Here is an 8657-nt window from a genome sequence, read left to right as displayed (position 1 = left end):
AAGGGGGTGGGATTATGGACATTGGGGAGGGTATGTGCTTTGGTGAGTGCTGTGAAGTGTGTAAACCTGGTGATTCACAGACCTGTACCCCTGGGATAAAAATATATGTTTATAAAAAAAAAAAGAAACACATACCTCCCAAACCTAAATCAGGAAGAAATAGAAAACTTGAACAGACCAACTACCAGTAATGAAATTGAGTCAGTTATCAAAAATTTCCCCCCAAAACAGAAGACCAGGACCAGATATCTTCACAGTGAATTCTACCAAACAATTAAAGAAGAGTTAATACTTGTTCTTCTCAAACTATTTGAAAAAATAAAAAAGGAAAGAGAGCATCCAAATTGATTCTATGAGGTCAGCATTACACTGATACCAGAGCTAGAGAAAGACATTATAAAACCAAAACATCTATATATATATGTATGTATGTATATTGTAGATATATGTGTGTATATACACATAATATACACTCATGTGTATCTATATATCTATATCTACATCTATATATATGTCTGATGAACATAGATGCAAAAATCCTCAACAGTATAATAGCAAACTGAATCCAACAATGCATTGAAAAAATCATTCACCATGATCAAGTAGGATTTATTCCTGGGATGTAAGGGTGGTTTAATATTTGCAGATCAATCAAAATGATACATCAATATCAAGAGAAAGGGTAAGAACCATATGATCATTTTAAAAGATGGAGAAAAAGCATTTGACAAAGTACAACATCAAGATAAAAACTGAGCAAAGTAGATTGAGGGGGAATATGTTCGTAAAAAGCTATATATGATGTATAAAGACTATAGATGAAAAACCCATGGCTAATCCATAACTATATATGACATATAAAGGCTGTATATTAAAAAAGCCCATAGCTAACATCATACTCAATGTTGAAAACTGAGAGATTTTCCCCTAACTCAGGAACATCCCCTAACTCAAGGATGTTACTCTCACCACTTTTATTCAACATAATACTGGAAGTCCTAGCCACAGGAATCAGACAAGAAAAAGAAAAGGTGTCCTAATTAGTAAGGAAAGAATAAAACGGTCACTATTTGCTATCTTTAGATATCTTAAAAAATAAGGAACAACAAGTGTTGGTGAGGATATGGAGAGAAAGAAATCCTTGTGCACTGTTGGTGGGGTTGTAGTCTGGTTGTGCAGCCACTTTGGAAAACAGTATTGAAGATCCTCAAAAAGTTAAAAATAGAATTGCCATATGATTCAGTATTATTTCCACCACTGGGTTTTACCCAAAGAATGCAAAAACATTCAAAAAGATATATCCATCCCCATGTTTACTGCTGATAAGATAAATAGCCAAATAATGGAAAAAAGAAAGAAAGAAAGAAAGAAAGAACGAAAAAAAGAAATCTTGCCATTTGCAAAACATGGGTGGACATAGAGACTATAAGGCTAAGTGAAATTAGAGAAAAACAAATCCATACAATTTCACTCATATGGAATTTAAGAAGCAAAACTAATGAAAAACAACAAAAAAGAGGCAAACCAAACAATGGAATCTTAGCTATAGAAAACAAACCGATGATTACCAGAGGGGAGGTGTGTTGGGGGATGACTGAAATACATGAAGGAAATTAAGAGTACACTTATCATGATGAGTACTGAGTAATGTATAGAATTTTTGACTCATGTTATACACCTGAATCTAATATAACACTGCTAACTATACTGGAATTAAAAGAAAAAAATTAAAGTATAACAAATATTTTGATGAAAAAATTTCTGAAAAATTGGAAGGAAGTACATGAAACATAAATAATGTTGGTCCCTAGGTATGGAATTGTAGTCAATTTTATTTTCATGCTTTTTGTTTTATTTACTTTTTAATACATTGAAATGAGTGTTACTTTAGAATACAATAAAGTATTAAGAACTTATTTATAAAACCATTTATGTTTGATGTTTTTCTCTTATTAAATAACTTTGTTTTTGTCAAAAGTAAAAGGAAGTACAGTAGGCTATTTTTCTCATCATATTAGACATGGCAATAATTCCTTTTCTCATATTCTATAGCCCTGACTGATGCTTGCAGCGTTATTGAAATTACATGCCTAGCTTTTCTGAATATAATACAAACCTTTTGAAAACTGGGACTGTAAATTACATGGAGCTGAACATTCTTGTTATTTCTGCCATCCTCGAGCACCTTTGGAATTTTAAGAAAATACATACTTATCTGTAGCATGAGTTTCAAAGTATGTGGACTTTTGTTTTCTAATTATTCAAAAATTGATCATTTATATAGCATATGTTTGGTCATTCTCAATCAGAATTTCCATCCCTATTTTTTTAATTGGGAAGAAGGGGTTTTAATTTTTTCCCCATTTGCACTTCAGACTTCACACTTGGTATATAACCAGTGGACACCTGGGTGTAGTTGCCTAGTTGTTCAAGTGTCTAAAGTGAATTTTACAAATCTGGAAACTTGAGAAAGTGAGCAGTCTTTTTTGAGCCTTGTTTTGCCTCAGGGAAATGAAGCTTTGAGCCGTGCCGATTTTTTTTTTAATTCTTTTTTTTTCTTTTAATTTTACTTGTATGTGGAATTTTTTTTAATTTAATTTTTAAAATTTTTTTTATAAACATATAATGTATTTTTATCCCCAGGTGTACAGGTCTGTGAATTGCCAAGTTTCCACACTTCACAAAACTCACCACAGCACATACCCTCCCCAATGTCCATAACCCCACCTCCCCTCTCCCGACCTCCCTCCTCCCAGAACCCTCAGTTTGTTTGGTGAGATTAAGAGTCACTTATGGTTTGTCTCCCTTCTGATCCCATCTTGTTTATTTATTCTTTTCCTACCCCCCAAACCTCCCACATTGCTTCTCCACTTCCTCATATCAGGGAGATAATATGATAGTTGCCTTTCTCTGATTGACTTATTTCACTAAGCATGATACCCTCTAGTACCATCCACGTCGTCACAAATGGCAAGATTTCATTTCTTTTGATAGCTGCATAGTATTCCATTGTGTATATATACCACCTCTTCTTTATCCATTCATCTGTTGATGGACATCTAGGTTCTTTCCATATTTTAGCTATTGTAGACATTGTTGCTATAAACATTCGGGTGCACTTCGGATCACTACATTTGTATCTTTAGGGTAAATACCCAGTAGTGCAATTGCTGGGTCATAGGGTAGTTCTATTTTCAACTTTTTGAGGAACCTTCATGCTGTTTTCCAGAGTGGTTGCACCAGCTTGCATTCCCACCAACAGTGTAGGAGGGTTCCCTTTTCTCCATATCCTCGCCAGCATCTGTCATTTCCTGTCTTGTTAATTTTAGCCATTCTGACTGGTGTGAAGTGATATCTCATTGTGGTTTCAATTTGTATTTCCCTGATGCTGAGTGATGTGGAGCATCTTTTCATGTGTCTGTTGGCCATCTGGATGTCTTCTTTGCGGAAATGTCTGTTCATGTCCTCTGCCCATTTCTTGATTGGATTATTTGTTCTTTGGGTGTTGAGTTTGCTAAGCTCTTTATAGATTTTGGATACAAGCCCTTTATCTGATATGTCTTTTGCAAATATCTTCTCCCATTATGTCAGTTGTCTTTCGGTTTTGCTGACTATTTCCTTTGTTGTGCAAAAGCTTTTGATCTTGATGAAGTCCCAGTAGTTCATTTTTGCCCTTGCTTCCCTTGCCTTTGGTGATGTTCCTAGGAAGAAGTTGCTGCGGCTGAGATCGAAGAGGTTGCTGCTTGCATTCTTCTCAAGGATTTTGATGGATTCCTTTCTCACATCGAGGTCCTTCATCCATTTTGAGTCTATTTTCGTGTGTGGCGTAAGGAAATGGTCCAATTTCATTTTTCTGCATGTGGCTGTCCAATTTTCCCAACACCATTTATTGAAGAGGCTGTCTTTTTTCCATTGGACATTCTTTCCTGCTTTGTCGAAGATTAGTTGACCATAGAGTTGAGGGTCTATTTCTGCACTCTCTATTCTGGTCCATTGATCTATGTGTCTGTTTTTGTGCCAGTACCATACTGTCTTGATGATGACAGCTTTGTAATAGAGCTTGAAGTCTGGACTTGTGATGCCACCAACTTTGGCTTTCTTTTTCAATATTCCTTTGGCTATTTGGGGTCTTTTCTGGTTCCATATAAATTTTAGGATTATTTGTTCCATTTCTTTGAAAAAAATGGATGGTATTTTGATAGGGATTGCATTAAATGTGTAGATTGCTTTAGACATTTTCACAATATTTGTTATTCCAATCCAGGAGCATGGAACATTTTTCCATTTCTTTTTATCTTCCTCAATTTCTTTCATGAGTACTTTATAGTTTTCTGAGTATAGATTCTTAGCCTCTTTGGTTAGGTTTATTCCTAGGTATCTTATAGTTTTGGGTGCAATTGTAAATGAGATTGACTCCTTAATTTCTCTTTCTTCTGTCTTGTAGTGAAATGCAACTGATTTCTGTGCATTGATTTTATATCCTGACACTTTACTAAATTCCTGTACATGTTCTAGCAGTTTTGGGGTGTAATCTTTTGGGTTTTCCACATATAGTATCATATTGTCTGCAAAGAGTCGTAGTTTGATTTCTTTGCCGATTTGGATACCATTAATTTCTTTTTGTTGTCTGATTGCTGAGGCTAGGACTTCTAGTACTATGTTGAATAGCAGTGGTGATAATAGATATCCCTGCCGTGTTCCTGACCTTAGCGGAAAAGCTTTCAGTTTTTCTCCATTGAGAATGCTATTTGCTGTGGGTTTTTTATAGATGGCTTTGATAATATTGAGGTATGTGCCCTCTAACCCTACACTTTGAAGAGTTTTGATTAGGAAGGATGCTGTACTTTGTCAAGTGCTTTTTCAGAATCTATTGAGAGTAACATATGGTTCTTGATCTTTCTTTTATTAATGTGTTGTATCACATTGACTGACTTGTGGATGTTGAACCAAACTTGCAGCCCTAGAATAAATCGCACTTGATCGTGGTGAATAATCATTTTAATGTACTGTTGAATCCTATTGACTAGTATTTTGGTGAGAATTTTTGCATCTGTGTTCATCAAGGGTATTGGTCTGTAATTCTCTTTTTTGATGGCATCCTTGTCTGGGTTTGGGATCAAGGTGATGCTGGCCTCATAAAATGAGTTTGGAAGTTTTCCTTCTATTTCTATTTTTTGGAACAGTTTCAGGAGAATAGGAATTAAGTCTTCTTTAAATGTTTGGTAGAATTCCCCTGGGAAGCCATCTGGCCCTGGGCTTTTGTTGTTTGGAGATTTTTGATGACTGCTTCAATCTCCTTACTGGTTATGGGTCTATTCAGGTTTTCTATTTCTTCCTGGTTCAGTTGTGGTAGTGAGCTGTGCCGATTTTTAAGAGCTCATTTGAACTGCAAGAATCTGGATGCATGAAGCCTGCAACATGGAGTGCTGCTTTGGAAGGGCCATGTTTGGGCTGGAGGGGAAGAAGCTTCCAAATACAGCAGAGAATTCTTGGGTTATGGTGGAAGGGGCATGGGATATAAGATTTTTCTTATAATTGTAGAATGCTGGAGCTCAAAGAATCCTTAGTTATCATCCATCCCAGTAAAGTCCTTTATGGGGATACTGAGTACAAGGCAAACACAGGACTCAGTTAGGGGAGGGATCCAGTCAACAATAGAGGCAGGATTTATGCTGGGTCTTCAGTTGCCTATCCTTGTGTTCTTTCTCCTTTCCATCATCTTGGGGGCCAGGTAACTATTCAAACTGAGTGACTCTCTGGAGGTATGAGTGGGAAGAACTTCTTTTCCCAAATCAGACCCTTTGTCAGGTGGCATAGTGTTTTCTTAGAAGTTTCAGCTCAGCTGCTGCCATTTTCAGAAACCAGTGCACCTGCTTCCTTCCCAGTTTCCTTAGCCAGCCCCATGGCTTTATTACATAGCTGAAGAGTAGGGGAGACTGGTTGCTGAGAAATACACGGTTTGACGGATATTTTATGGTTTGGGTTTGGCCAGAAGCAGACCCTGAAACAAGGATTTGAAGGCAAGTGGCTTATTAGGGAGGTGATCTCAGGAAAACCCAGTAGGGAAATGAGGAAGTGAGACAGGGAAGAGAAAAAAGTAAGTAGTGTGTTATCAAAGCCAGTAAATGCCAGTAAGTCGTGTATTACCAGTTTGGGCAACTAGAGCTCAGTTCTGGGAACCTTGGGAAACTGTGAAGTAGAGACCTTTAGAGCAAGATTTCTCATGTCGGCATTGATGGCTTTTAGGGTTGGATAATTTTTTGTCGCTGTAAGGCTCTCCTGTATGTTGTTCGATGTTTAGGAGCATCTCTAGCCTGTACTCAATGAATGCAAATTGCAGCCCAGTCTCTTGTAGCAACCCAAAAGGACTACAGACATTGCCAAATGTTCCCTGGAGGCACTATCTCCCAGGGTTGAGATTCACTGCTAATGAGTTTTCCCTAAGAAAGAAAAGACCAGTGTGCCTGGAGCAGAGTATGGAACTGTTAGAACTTTTATCTGTAGAGTGAAAGCAATGGGAAGCCACTGATGTGTTTTTAAACAATAGGAAGTTGTGCGTGGGGAAATTGAAGGGTTGGACATATACAACCAGTTTTCTGTTTTTAAAAGATCATTCTAGCTTTAGCCTCTAGAACACTGGGGAAGAGCCAGAGCAGATAACTTCATGGTGATGTGTCTCTCATCCTTACAACCTTACACTCATCTGGCTGAATATGTGTGTACATGAAAACTTTCAGGTCATGTGTTAGGGGCTTATGTATGTATGTTCTTGAATTTGTCAGGATGGAAAAAGCATTTTTCTCCCCAAAGAGCTTCCAGAGAGCTCTTCTGCCCTGCGTATCTCATTAGTGTGTGAATCTTCAGAGTGTCTGTAGTTTGTGTAGAAGTATAAGAGGTTATGTTTGCCTCCCTTTTGTTGGACTATTTATCTTCCAAGTTCCTAACTCCTTAATTAATCTGGGTGAAGCCAGGGCTTATCCTGGGTTCTTGTGGAGGACTGTTTTGCTGTTCACAAACATTTGATGATTTTTCCATGGAAGAGAAATCCATCCCATTGGAAGGAACTTTGTCATGGCCAGTAACTTGCTTTGTCTAATGATATGTGGGCAGAAAGGATGTGTGTCACTTTTGAGACAGAAGTTTTCAGAGTATGGTTGTGTGTTCTTCTTTTGCCTTCATAAGCACACTATAAATGTTAATCGAAAGAATTTGAATGAAAGGAAAAAGACCCAATTTAAGAGCTGGGATACCTAATTTGTTTCCCTGGAGTTTCCACGGACTAGTTGTGCATAATTATTTTGCTATTCTAGGGGCCTCACGTTTTTCTTAATGTTCCTGTTGTTTCTAAGACTCTGTACAGATACTGTAGAAGTAATTGATGATTTTTGGATGCTTATTAGAAATATTGTCCCCACTGGCTAGGGATAACTTGGGTGGGGCAAGGAGAACACTGATAGGCAAGGTATTTTGAGCTTTCAAAAAAAGTTGTTCTTCAGGGTACTGTGTCTGAATACCATGTTTTTTTTTTTTTGTTTTTGTTTTTTTTTCTGGAAGCTCTGTTCCATCATACTTTTTTAGATACTTCCCCCCAGCCCCACTTATAAAAGAGGAAAGTCCAGGGAGTATTGATTCTCTGAGGAGCCTCAGGGCTCTTCTCTGAGACCAGGAAATAGAACTGTTCCTATAAATTGTTGTCAAAATTGACTGTTAATAGTTCTTTGTAGGTACTGGTTTGGTAACCTCATCCCTAGAGGCACCTCCTCAGGGCAATAGGATAATAGGCCTGGGTTTTGCCTGAGGTTTGTGCAGGACCATACTGTCCCTGCTGGAGCCAGATGTTTCCTCAACCCTTAATCTGTTTCCAACCAGAGCCTCTGACAAATCCGGGGCCATCTTGTGGATGTTCCAATCCTTTTGCCACCTGGATGCATCACCGGAAAGGTCTTCTGCGCAGAACAGGAAGTGAATGTCACACTTTCCTCTTCAGGTTAAGACTGAGCTGAGGCCACAGTCTGAGAGGGAGTGAAAGGGACTCTAACACACACCCCAGGAGACCCCTCGGGTGCAGCCGCATGGCAGCTTCTCCTGTGCTCCTTGCAGTTTGTGTCAGATTCACACCTAGTCAGCTCTGCACACGTGCCCCTCGCTGCCCAGTGTCTGTTACCTAAAACTAGCCTCTGATCTCAGGTCAGGAACTCTTGTTTAATCTCTCTGCTGTCCCTGGCTAGGTGGGTGGCCTCTGAAATATTATTATTATTATTATTAATTTATTTATTTATATATTTGCCTTTTAAAAGATTTTAATGTTTTATTAACATATAATGTATTATTAGCCCCAGGGGTATAGGTCTGTGAATTGCCAGGTTTACACTTCACAGCACTTACCATAGCACATACCTTCCCCAGTGTCCATAACCCATCCACCCACTCCCTACCCCCTGGCAACCCTCAGTTTGTTTTGTGAGATTAAGAGTCTCTTATGGTTTGTCTCCCTCCTGATCACTTTGTTACCTTTTTAGAAAAATTAAATGACCATGTAAGTGAGGTCTTGGTTCTCTATTATAGTTCACTGATCTGTTTGTTTATCTTCATGCCAACGATGCAAATATCTTTTTTTTGTTTGTTTTTTGTTTTTTTTTTAATTTTTTATTTTTTAT

This window comes from Mustela nigripes, chromosome 12 (genome assembly GCF_022355385.1).
Source record: "Mustela nigripes isolate SB6536 chromosome 12, MUSNIG.SB6536, whole genome shotgun sequence".
Lineage (NCBI taxonomy): Eukaryota > Metazoa > Chordata > Mammalia > Carnivora > Mustelidae > Mustela > Mustela nigripes.
Note: the sequence above shows the minus strand (reverse complement) of the source record.